Raw genomic sequence first — 12568 nt, 5'->3', positions numbered from 1 at the left:
TTTACTTTTCCCAGCACATGCACACATTTGCACCTCTTTCTGTGATGTATTCTGCACATGCGCCAATTGCGATCTCCAGCGACTCATGTCATGTAAATGTAGTGACCCTTTGGTTTTTCGAGAAAGACTCGTTTTTTTGAAATCATACGGCCATGGCAGCGGCCCGTCAGATTTTACTGTAACTATTAGAGAATCTATGTCCATGGCACTTCCCCTCCAAAAATATTTTTTAAAAATAGCTAACATTCCAGTTAGTGTGCATAAACAAGCAAAATAACACAAAGCACAGTAGCTTGTTTTCCCATGCTAAGCACACATTCGAATTTAATGTTTTTAGTAAATAGGCTCCTTAATTTGATGTTCTTTTAACAATTATTTCAGTAAAATTATATTATATACTAAAATAAAACAGAATTACTTTCACTTTTGAAATCCTGATAGTATTTGCATTATATTTGCTGAGGTACTACTGGCGCACTAATTTGAACATGATAATCAAAAAGAGCAGACCATGTAGAATAGCAGCTCCTAACATTCTCCATTGAGGCCCTCCAACAGTTGGCTGAAATGCTCTTAAATTCCTGTATATGCATTAATTTCAATATTGCCCATTTGATATAGTAACTGCAACAATCGCTTAAGTGTGTTACTCAGATGTCTCATTTATGGAATTTGCTACCCTTGACAAGCCAAAATAACTGATTAATAAATATGGCACTGAATAATAAAGTTTAAGACATTAAGGGGGGGGGTATTTTTGAGTATATTTGGAATAAATCATCTTTATAAATGTATAAGGGAGGGAGATATTATTTTATTTTATAAGGATCAATTATAAGATGTCAGGTGTATTTGAAAGTTAACTTATTATATGTATGTACTTGATTTAAGATTTGAAATGAATAAAGATTAAAAAAAAGAACTTTAGTACTGCAGTCATTTCCTGCCATGATATGTGTGTAATCAGTGGCGTAGCTCGGGGCGGTGGCAAACCCCCTTCTCCACCCTCCTCTGCCGCTATACGCTCCCCTTCTTTTGTACTCAAGAGGGTCCAGAGTAGAGAGTTGCACGGGGACAGAAATCCTACCCGTCCCCGTCAGGATCCTCTCCGTCCCCACCCATCCCCATCTGGATCCTCTCCGTTCCCACCCATCCCCGCAAGGAATTATCTCCATCCACGCCCGTCCCCATAAAAAGCAGCAATTACTTCTGACAGGATCATCAATTCCACAGTTTCTTTTGTGTTTGTGCTGCTGTTTTCCTTGTGGAATCTCTTTGGTGGAACCCTTTTTTTGTTTTCTGTTCAGGTAATTAACTTATAAACCCCCTCTTTTACTAAGGCTGACATGTCAATTATATTATATGGACGAACCCTGCTTCCAAAGCCTTCCATCCCTGTGGGAGTCCTGATGGCTAGAGGGGGGTCCCCATGGGAGTTCCATTGGCTAGAGGGGATCCCCGTGGGCTAGAGGGGGATTCCCATGGGAACCCCGCGGGACCAGCAGGATTCCCGTGATCCCCGTTCCCTTGCAGACCTCTAGTCCAGAGAAGAGCGACTAAAATGGTTAAGGGACTGGAGGAGTTGCCGTATAGTGAGAGATTAGAGAAAACTAGGCCTCTATTAATAATAATATAACAGTTTATATACCGCAGGACCGTGAAGTTCTATGCAGTTTACAATAATTAAAAGATGTTACAGATTGAGTGGCCTCTTCTCCCTTGAAAGGCTAGACTCAGGGCACTGATCTTTGACCTAAGGGCAGCTGCGTGAGCGGACTGCTGGGCACGATGGACCACTCGTCTGACCCAGCAGCGGCAATTCTTATGTTCTTACCTGTTTAACTTCCCTGACATGAGCAGTATCTCTAACTTGCTGCCCCTGCTGGCGTCTGCTCTCCTTCTGACATCAATATCTAGTCACGGGACCCGGAAGTGACATCAGAGGGCCGTGAGGAGTAGGCCGTGAGGAGCTGCTGCTTGTGCCCTAAAGAGCTAGAAGGTACAGTGGTGGGGGGGAGGGGGAATTGAAGGTGCAAGGAGTGAAGAGGAGGAGAGGTGCTGGCGCCCGGGGCAGTCCGCTCCCGCTTTATTATGCCACTGTGTGTAATGTAGTTTCTCAAGTTCTGCAGCTTCCCCTGCTTATCTATATAAGCCTTACTACTAGTGGTCTTATCTCTTATAACGATCTCCTCCTTCCTTTCTCTCTCTCTCCGTTGTCTACCTGCTGTTATTTCCTCATTTTTTTATTTATTTAATACTGTATGCCATTTTTCCCAAAGAGCTCAGAACAGGTTACATAAGCCTCTACTATCTTTGCTCTGATGTGTCATCAAGGGTATAACATCTCTCTCCCAACATGGACTACCTTCTTTTTTTATTATTATTTATTAATCAATTTTTAATTAATCAGACAAGTATAATTAACACACTTGAATACATATTCATCAACTTAACTAGGGAAATTAATCCCTGCCATTAGAAAAACAAAAAAAAATATTATTTAGTCCACAAATTATATGGAGTCAAGAAGAAATAAAAAGAAGAAAGGAGACAATCTCATTTACCATAGGAGCATTCTAAGAAGACACTGTCAGCTAGCCAGTACGCGTTACTCTTTTGGAATGGGAACACATCCAATTATGATCTCCCCACCTTCTCTAGCCACAATAAATTCTAGCAATTGTTTGGGCTCAAAGAAAAGAAAATGTAATATAACATTTTGATGGAAATTTCAATACAAATGTAGCACCTAAAGAAATGACTCTCGGTCTATAGACCTGAAAGTCCCTTCTTCTCCGCTGTTATATTTGTGAAAGATCAGGAAATATACATATCTTTGAGCCCATAAATTGAGCATTAATGTGTCTGAACTAAGAGCCTGTTTTACAAAACTGCGCTAGAGGCTGCCACACTGCAACAACCCCAAAGCCGCTAGCACAGCTTTGTAAAACAGGCCCTAAGTCTTAAGTATTAAATCTCTATCAAACTCAAGTGCAAAAGTCATCACGAGAGTAGTCCTTTCCATTATCACCTTTAGAGAATTTTCCAAAAAATTTGTTAGATTAATTTCAGCTCCAGGAATCTCGGCTTCAGTTGGTGTAGCTAATTCGTTTAGCTTTAATGGTCAAATATTGCGCTCTTATTATTGGTGGCAAATTTTCAACTGGCAGAAGCAGAATTTTACGCATATATTTACAGACCATTTCGGTAACTGAGTTTACTGGTGATCTCAGAAAGTTCAAAATTCTTAAATAATTTTTTCTTTGATAGTTTTCAATATATTCTAGTTTGTTTGTTTTTTAATAACAGACCTCTCCTTAACTATATCTGATTGAAGATTATTCACCTGAGCAATTTGCCTTTCATGCTTCTGAATAGTCTCACCATATTCCTTCAGGATTTCCCTGTGGTGTTCAACTTTAGCACTGATATTACCACAATCCTTCCTAAAAACCTCTACTGCTTTCTTGAGGTTAGAGTCCATAACTTCTATTGCCCTCCAAATATCTTCCATTTTCACAGCAGGTTTTTCTAGCCTTCCAAACGATATTCTCTCTTCCCCAGGGTTTTTCTTCTTCAATCCCAGTGCTGGAGCTTGTTGTTAGATCCCCGGCTTGAACTTTGACCCGACAGGGTCTCTCAGCCGCTCCTCCAGGGCTCTGTGCTTCTGTTTCCTCATCTGGGTATCTCAGCACTGCCTGCAGCATGGGACTGGTACCTCTGGGCTGGATAGGTGCCTGTCTCAATTCAGGGCTAAACGAAGCCCCTTCGATACTGAAAGTCTCCATTAAAGAAGCAGCTTCTCCTGAGGCTGGCTGTGTCTTCTAAATTTCACGTCAAGCCAAGCCCTCCAAAGTTTTCTGAACTAACTGGCTTGGAGTCGTGGTCACCGGAGGCACAGACTGTGAGGAACCTTTCCTCTTTCCCTTCGCAGTGTCAAACAACACAAATGGGTAAGTTTGGAGTTTTGGTTCTTTCCAGACAGGCTTAGCAGCGTAGCTCAGTGCGCACATTTGCTCCTGACGCCATCTTGACCCGCTTCTCCCTCCATGGACTACCTTATATGACTTCCACTGTAAACTGGTGTCTGGCTTTGTCCTCTATTGGTTCCTAAGGTTCCTTTGGACCTTTGTGCCTGAGTGAGCTCAGACATGCTTCACCTAGTTTTGGAAGCACAAGTGCTTCTCTACCCGCTCCTCCCCCCACCCCCGGAACCGAACTTGTCTTTTTACCACATATGTACTCAGTATCTCATTTTTGGAACTACCTTAATCTACCTGACTCTCCAACCTGTGCCATAAAGCCTCTGTCCAAAATTTCCATTCTCACCTATTACTACAAGTCTTTTGCCTTAGGGTAACAAGTTTCTGAGAATTTACAAACTGTGAGTAAATTAGCTACATTTATTCGATGAAGTAAATTTCAGAAAAGAACAAAGACTTCATGTGCATGCTGGTGTGCTAAGGTTAATACTCTAGAAATTATATCTTATGTCCACCTTAAGAGTCCAGGATCAAGGCCAGGATATTACGCTTTAGCAGTCCAGAACAATTATGCATGTGTAAGCTTGAAATCTTGTGGTGGCCCTTTACATGGTGTAGAAGATGAAGCTTGTCCAAATCACTTCCTGAAAACCCAAGTAAAAGAGACAGTTTTTACCAATTTGGTGAAGTTTGGATTTTACACCAGCTGGTGTTCATTTGTCCCTGAGGCAGGTCATTTTGGTAAAACATGGCCATGTCAGGCATGTGTTTGTATAAACACGAGAGTTCAAGTAGTGAATAAAAGCTGTATCTTCTACATGGTTTTCTCTTTTTGTTGATTACCATATTGGATCTTGCTTTCTTGAACCTGCACAAAAAAAAAGTTTACACATGTAGCCCATTAAAACTTGGAACATCAATTGAATGACCAGTTGTTGCAAAAGAAAATACAACTGACACTTTGGCAAAAAACAAAATTGTTTATTTTTTATAAAATATATTTCATATTGCTGCTGTAAAAACATACATTTCACATTTTTGTACAATAAAAATAATACTTGGAAGACAGCTGAACAAAGCTCCAGCAAGACAGTAATTATAGATATGACATGCTTGTACAGACTTTGTTTTCTTTCCAAAGTCATTTTACACATTAATTTTTTTTTTTTTTTTACAAAAAGCAAAAAATAAACAAAATTTAAATGTGCCTTTTAGGTAGCAAAAAAAAAAAAAAGTTTATTTACAACGTTGTGGAGATTTTGGGCTCCTTTTACTAAGGTGGGCTAGTGTTTTTAGCGCACGCAGGAAATTACCATGCGCTACGCTTCTAGAACTAATGCCAGCTCAATGCTGGCGTTAAGATCTAGCACGCGCTATTCCGTGCGTTAAAGCCCTACCGCACCTTAGTAAAAGGAGCCCTTTGTGTTGTATGTCCTCTGGGTCACAGACTTCTGCACCCCAATTTTAAGGGCAAGCACTACACAAAGCTTGTCCATGCTTGAAACTGCAGCCTGGAATCACTCTATGCTAAGAAGAATGAAAGCTGAGATAAGGAAGGAGATACTCTCTCCAACTTGGAAAATAAAAACATGACTAACATTATGTCTTAGTATAACGTGTAGCCTTCTAAGTTCCCCTGCTGCCAATTGAGCTTCAGAAGTCCTTTACAGATGATCTTAGTGCAGGGCAATCTTCAGTACGAAACTTGAGCACAATTCCTTTTCAGTGGCACAAGGAGTGAAACATTTGACCTGGTCCACCAAAGAGGCTGATCCAAAACCTCAACTGTTGTGAGGATTGCTCCTACATATGTATAAAAAAAAAATCTGCTAACCCATCTACAAGTGACAAAGGGGAAAGATATTATTGTGGTCTACTGTTAAGATGGGTTATTTTACCACAAGTCATGCCGTCTTATGCAATGAGACTCTGCACTAAAATAACCCCTCTTAATGGTAGCCCAGTTTCATAATACCCCCCCCCCTTAAATATACACATAGAAAACCCTAGGTTTCCTGCACCCTCCCTCAACACCCAACTAACTATACCATACAGGCAATGCAGGCTTTGTAGCAAGTCTCTGAAACACACCTGAAGCTTTACAATGCAAGAAAACGATGGCAGAAAGAGATTGAGGCAAACTGGATATGCCAATATGCTCCAGTTGTTCTACAATCTCTTCCTCTCTCGAGATCCTTGGCTCTTTCTTGAATGGAGATGCTGCCCTTATCTCCATCAACTCCACTGTGAGGCTATTTTAACAAATTACCATCCTTTCCATATAGAAATATTTCCTTAAATTATTCCTGAGTCTATCCCACTTTATCCACATCCTATGACCCCCCTCATTCCAGAGCCGCCTTTCAAATGAAAGGGACCCATCAAAAGAGAGGATAAGAACAACCTAATCAGTTTCCTTTTAATCTATGCTATTTCATTATTTTGTGCCTAAACCTAGGCAGAATTCAACAATCTCTACTGTTTCAGGGGATTATTTAGCTCATGCCTTTTGTAGTGCAATCAAGTTACGTTTCCATACAGTAGGTGTTGCAGTCAGAAATTTAAAAGTAGCTCTTTCTCTTTCTCTCTCATGTCAATGTGAGACCTAGTGTCAAAGAACGAGAGACCAGGAATTGCACGCACTGAAAAGGAACAGCAAAATGTACTACAAAGTTCAGTACTGTCAAAACTGGCCCATATTCTTAAGCTCAAGTTGTATGGCACCATGTTTCTCTCTTGGCATATATACAACAGGAAACTCCACACACTTACCTCTTATTACTAGCCAGTTTGGCATATGAGGTGAGTTTGAGATTTATTTATTTTTTTAAAAATCTATATATTTACAAAAAATGTCAAAATTAAGCACCCATCCTGAATTTGGACATTGTTTCTCCCAGTTTCCCTCTTCAGCTTTGTCTTCATCCAAACATGAAATTCAATTTGCATGAAAGCCTCTTTGCACTGGAGAGATTGATGCACCTATGACCAAATTTCCTAGCAGAACCTGAACATAGTTAATTTTCACATCACAAAGTCTGCCAATATCAAAAGGCATTTTATCAAAATTTCAAAACTGCCATATTTAGCTTTTATTGTTGATCTTTAAGAAAACTTCAGCTGCCTGAATAAGTCCCTCCCCTCCTTCCAACACCTTACAGAACATGGCTTAGAGAGAGGTTTCAAGGTAGGTGGAGAGCAAGGGCCAAATGCTACCAAATGGTAATCTCCAAGAACAGAACAGCCAATATTGATTATGTCTATGGGCTTTCCTGTAACATGATCCTGCATTAAAGCACACCCAATTTCTGGAAGCAGCCAGCACTGCAAAGTGGTTCTTCAAAACAGTGCCACAGCTGTGGACTCTGCACTGTATTTTGCTTTTTAGGGTTAAAATATCCAAAATGTTAACACACTCTATCAGCAAGTAACCATGAGATGTATAGGCAAGTGGCCATAAAGGGCCACATAACACACCTTCAACACATAATATTGAACAAGCTCCTTCCTTGTGTCCAGGAAGGGGTCATTTGTATTGCATTTACTTGTAGCACCTGCAATCATTTTGAAGTGCTGGTATCTATTGTGACTACTTAAAGTCACTGACAATCTGCCGCAGTAATCCATGCAATGCTACAGATCTTTCAGACTCAAAGTCTAAGAAGGTGATGCCGCCACCAGCAAACTGCCACTGGCTTAGCTGGACTACCTTTCCCACAAGTACATTCAGACTAGGTTTTAAATTACTAACTTCTAAAAAAAAAAATCTGAATACTGTTCAGTGACTTTAGCTTTAGTTAGTTTCATACTCATTTTAGGAAAGGTGGTTAAAACAAGGATCAGAGCACAGCTGCCATGATAAGAGTCTAAAAACAGTAACAACTTTTCAGTGTACACACTCAGCAAAACATGCAAAGGTTATGGAAGTTACTCCTCCCCTTCACTGCAGGAAGCCTAACTGGAGGAATAACCCACTTGGGGCTAGATTCACTAACCTGCCCGAATAGGAACAATCCGTTTCCGATTCAGGCAGATCCGACAAATTCACTAACCTAAAATATGCAGATGGGGGCGATCGGAGGAACGCCCCCATCTGCATGGATCGCACAAGACTTTTTTTTTTAACTTTAAATTTCGGGGCCCGACTCTCCTGCTCCTATGCGGCGGCGGCGGTAGTGGCAGCCTCTTCCCTCCTCCCCTTCAGTGTTTAAAGCTGGCGCTGCATTGCGGAGTGTAGCTCCGCTTTAAAACCACAGGCTTGCACTGCGGGGAAGGGCGGCAGAGAGCAGGAGAGTCGGGGCGAGCAGGCAGGAGAGATCGGGGCAGGTGGGGGTTCGGGTTCGGGGCAGGCAGGCAGGCTCGTTCAGGGCTGCAGGAGATGGGGCTGACAGGTTAGAAAGCAGGGCGGCAGAAGGATGGGCAGTCTCAAAGGGCTTCAGCGACTGGTCCTGAGCAGTTGCTTTTTGCGAGCCCAGTCCAATCGAAAAAAAGTTTAGTGAATTGCTTCCCTGCCTACTTTGCATGCAGTTCCCATCATTTGCATGCGCACACCGGAAGCGGATCGCTACACAGGTTAGTGAATACTACAGTAGGGAAATCTGGTCGCTAAGGGCTCGCAAACCGATCGGTACACAATCGGTTTGCTTAGTGAATCTAGCCCTTGGAATTTACTATTGGGAGGGGGGAGGGGGAGGCAGCAATATAATTTCAAACTGCCCATCCTATTGCAAGAATTCACAGATACTTTTCACCCCAAGTCTTTGCACCGATTTTCAAAGGGAAAGTAGGTGTGTTCTTTCACTTTGAAAATTTCACTTTGAAAATTAATCTGCTTTTCTTGCAGGTTCTTTCTCCAGGGAAAATAATGCATGATGGATTTGGAAATGCAATCCATTTGCATCATTTTCTTTCTTTGACTTACACATTCCTCTGGGAACGTTAACACGGGCAATTTTGAGACAGCTCTTTCACCTAGATAAATTGGTTATTTACCTGGATAAATGTTTTTTGAAAACAACCCTCCACTTATGCATCTCCTTACTTAAAACAACTGCACATATGGCTGCAAAATCATATTTGAATTCTACAGTGACTAATAAAAGCTGCCTTAGCAAGTTCAGTCTCTCAAAAGAGACAAGATGTGGCATACTGTCGACTAGAAAGAAGAAGAAGAAAAAAAATGATCTTCCTTAACCCTAATACAAGGATGCGGGGGAGAGACATTGTAGCCACCAGAAAACAGAATATATCAATAAATGTATGTATAAATAATAAGCAGGAAGTCCTCAGTCACACAGCTAGCAACAGGGATTACACGTCCCCTGATGCACCAGCTGTCACATCCATGTGCCCATATGGGCATGAACTGTGAAACATCCTCGGACTTTCCCACAAGTTATTATAAATGTGGTAGTGCACCAAAAGTGTGCTAAACGTGCAAAAAATAATCAACAAGTGACATACACAATCTCTACCCCTCATCTGAGGATAAGAAGCAACTTTTGGTGCACTACCACATTTATAATCACTTGCGGGAAAGTCTGAGGATGTTTCACAGTTCATGCCCATATGGGCACATGGATGTGACAGCTGGTGCATCAGGGAACGTGTAATCCCTGTTGCTAGCTGTGTGACTGAGGACTTCCCGCTTATTATTTATACATACATTTATTGATATATTCTGTTTTCTGGTGGCTACAGTGTCTCTCCCCCGCATCCTTGTATTAGGGTTAAGGAAGATCATTTTTTTTCCTTGTTTGGATCTCTTCCTTTTTTGAGCTTTTGTTATAAGACCATCGACTATGCAGAGTTTACTGCAGAACACACAGTAGATGTTAGCACCCATTAAATCACTCACTCCCTGCCCTTAAAGGCTGCCAACAGCTCAGGTTTTCAGGATATCCCTAATGCATATACTCTAGATGAGAGATATTTGCATATAGTGGAAGTACACAGTAGGCATGAAAGTCTCTCTCATGCTTGTTCATTAGGAATAGCTTTCTGGCAGTCCTTGTTGATTGGGAGCAAATACAAGGCATTAAACAGTCTTATCAGTTTTCAATAGTTTTCTACACCACCTCATAACCTCTAGTTCTGCCAGATAGGGAAAGGGATTGGGACTTGTATACCGCCTTTTGTAATTTTATAACTACACTCAAAGCAGTTTACATACATGCACTTCAAGCCTTTTCCCTATCTGTCCTGGTGGGCTCACAATCTATCTAATGTATGTGGGGCATTGGAGGATTAAGTGACTTGCCCAGAGTCACAAGGGTTTGAACCCACAACCTCAGGGTGCTGAGCTGTAGCTCTAACTACTATGCCCTTGAGCTTCTAACTAGAGAATGACACGGGGGCAAATTTTTCCCCGTCCCCGCAGGAACTCATTTTCACATCCCGTCCCAGCAAGTTCTTTTCCTGTCCCTGCCCCATTCCTGCAAGCTCTGTCCTCATCTGCACAAGTCTCAAACACTTTAAAATCATAAGTAGCAACATTCTAGAGCTCAGATTGTGATGTCATAAGGCCTCATTCCACCAATGCCTAAGCTCTGTCCTCATCTGCACAAGTCTCAAACACTTTAAAATCATAAGTGTTCGAGGTTTGTGCAGTTAAGGCTAAGCTTACAAGAATGAGGCAGGGACAGCAACAAAACTTAAGTACATAAGTAGTCGCCTCCGCCGGGGCAGACCAGAGGTCCATCCAGCCCAGCGGTCCGCTCACGCGGCGGCCCATCAGGCATATTGCCTGAGCAGCGGTCCCTGACTAATTTTATACCTACCTCTACACTTATCTCTAAACCTTCCACTGCTCTTATCTGTACCCCTCAATCCCTTTGTCCTCCAGGAACCTATCCAGGTCTTCCTTGAAACCCTGTACTGTGCTATTTCCTATCACGGCCTCCGGAAGGGTGTTCCATGTGTCCACCACCCTCTGTGTGAAAAAGAATTTCCTTGCGTTTGTTCTAAACCTGTCCCCCTTCAATTTCATCGAGTGACCCCTTGTTCTTGTGGTTTCTTTCAAATTGAAAAATCTGTCCTTGTCAACCTTTTCGATGCCCCTTGCGGGGATGGGACAGGGAAATTGAGTTCCTACGGGGAGGGGGAAAAATTTGTCCCCGTGTCATTCTCTACTTCTAACGACCCACATCTGCACAAAGGACCATCAAAAGGCAATTTATTTTGCAGCCAGAGGCAAATCTACACTGGACAGGTCTTCAGGGGGGAAGGTACAGAGCAAGTCATGGTATACATTTCGGGGAAAGCTGGCTGACTATGAGTTTTGAATCATCAAAAGTTTGCATCAATTGGCTCCCACCCTTCACAATGTCATCAGAACTCTGTACTAGAGAATTATATTACATTACATCGATGTCTTCTATCCCACCAATACCTTTCAGTTCTAGGCGGTTTGCCACAAGAGTTGGCCTGGGCATTCCCAGGGAGACTACATGGTTAATAGATATAGTATGCGTTGGGATCTGTGGAGGGTTGATCAGGTTTAGTTAGATCATTTGACAAATTTCTTGAATAGAAAAGTTTTAAGTTCTTTCGTGAATGTTTTGTAGTTGGGCATCATAGTCAGCAGATTGGAGAGGTGGCGGTCTAGAATGACAAATATTTCCCCCTCCCCGTAGGAACTCAATTTCCATGTCCCTGCCTCATTCCTGTAAGCTTAGCCTTAACTGCACAAACCTCGAACACTTATGATTTTAAAGTGTTTGAGGCTTGTGCAGATGAGGACAGAGCTTAGGCATTGGTGGAATGAGGCATTATGACATCACAATCTAAGCTCTAGAATGTTGCTACTTATAATTTTAAAGTGTTTGAGGCTTGTGCAGATGAGGACAGAGCTTGCGGGAAAAGAACTTGTGGGGACGGGAAAATGAGTTCCTGCGGGAATGGGGAAAAATTTGTCCCCGTGTCATCTTTACTCTGTACTCTGTGTACCCACTGTATGGAAGGAGAACCAAGTATGTCAGTTTGTCATCTGTCATCTTATGAAATGGAAATTAGCACAACTTTGCTTAGCACGCTCTTCCAAACAACGTTCAAGGTGGCCTAGAAAACTGTTTGTAATTAGGTATACCAAAGAGTTTACAATCTAAGTGGGTACCTGAAGCAACAAGAGATAGAGTGATTTGCTCAGGTTCAAATGAAGTGTCAGTAGGGGCACAGAGAAGTAGAACTTGAATCCTGGACTCAGCCCACTGTTCTAACTACTTGGATACTCCCTCATTACAATTTTACCAGTAAGGATTGTATCACACTGTGTGCAAACCCGACCTTCACCAGTTGAGGTAAAACTAGCACCAGGTTACAAGGTCCAGTGGAACAGTGCTGAGTCTCAATAAAGTCCTAGTAAATGACATAATAAAGACCTCTCTCACATGCCTCTTCCCCTAGGACTCTATTTGTCATTCCCATTGAACTTGCAGCTTAGTGATGAACCTAATGGTCCACAAAACTGCAGTGGCTGATAAAAATTCTGATTTACACTTTGGTCCCTGCACCTTCATGTAGCTCTTAAAAAAAAAAAAAAAAAAAAGTAATAAGCTATGAGCTATTCCACCCCTTTTCAGGGTATA

The sequence above is a fragment of the Geotrypetes seraphini genome, chromosome 5, assembly GCF_902459505.1.
Source record: "Geotrypetes seraphini chromosome 5, aGeoSer1.1, whole genome shotgun sequence".
Taxonomy (NCBI): domain Eukaryota; kingdom Metazoa; phylum Chordata; class Amphibia; order Gymnophiona; family Dermophiidae; genus Geotrypetes; species Geotrypetes seraphini.
This window is presented reverse-complemented; position numbering follows the sequence as displayed.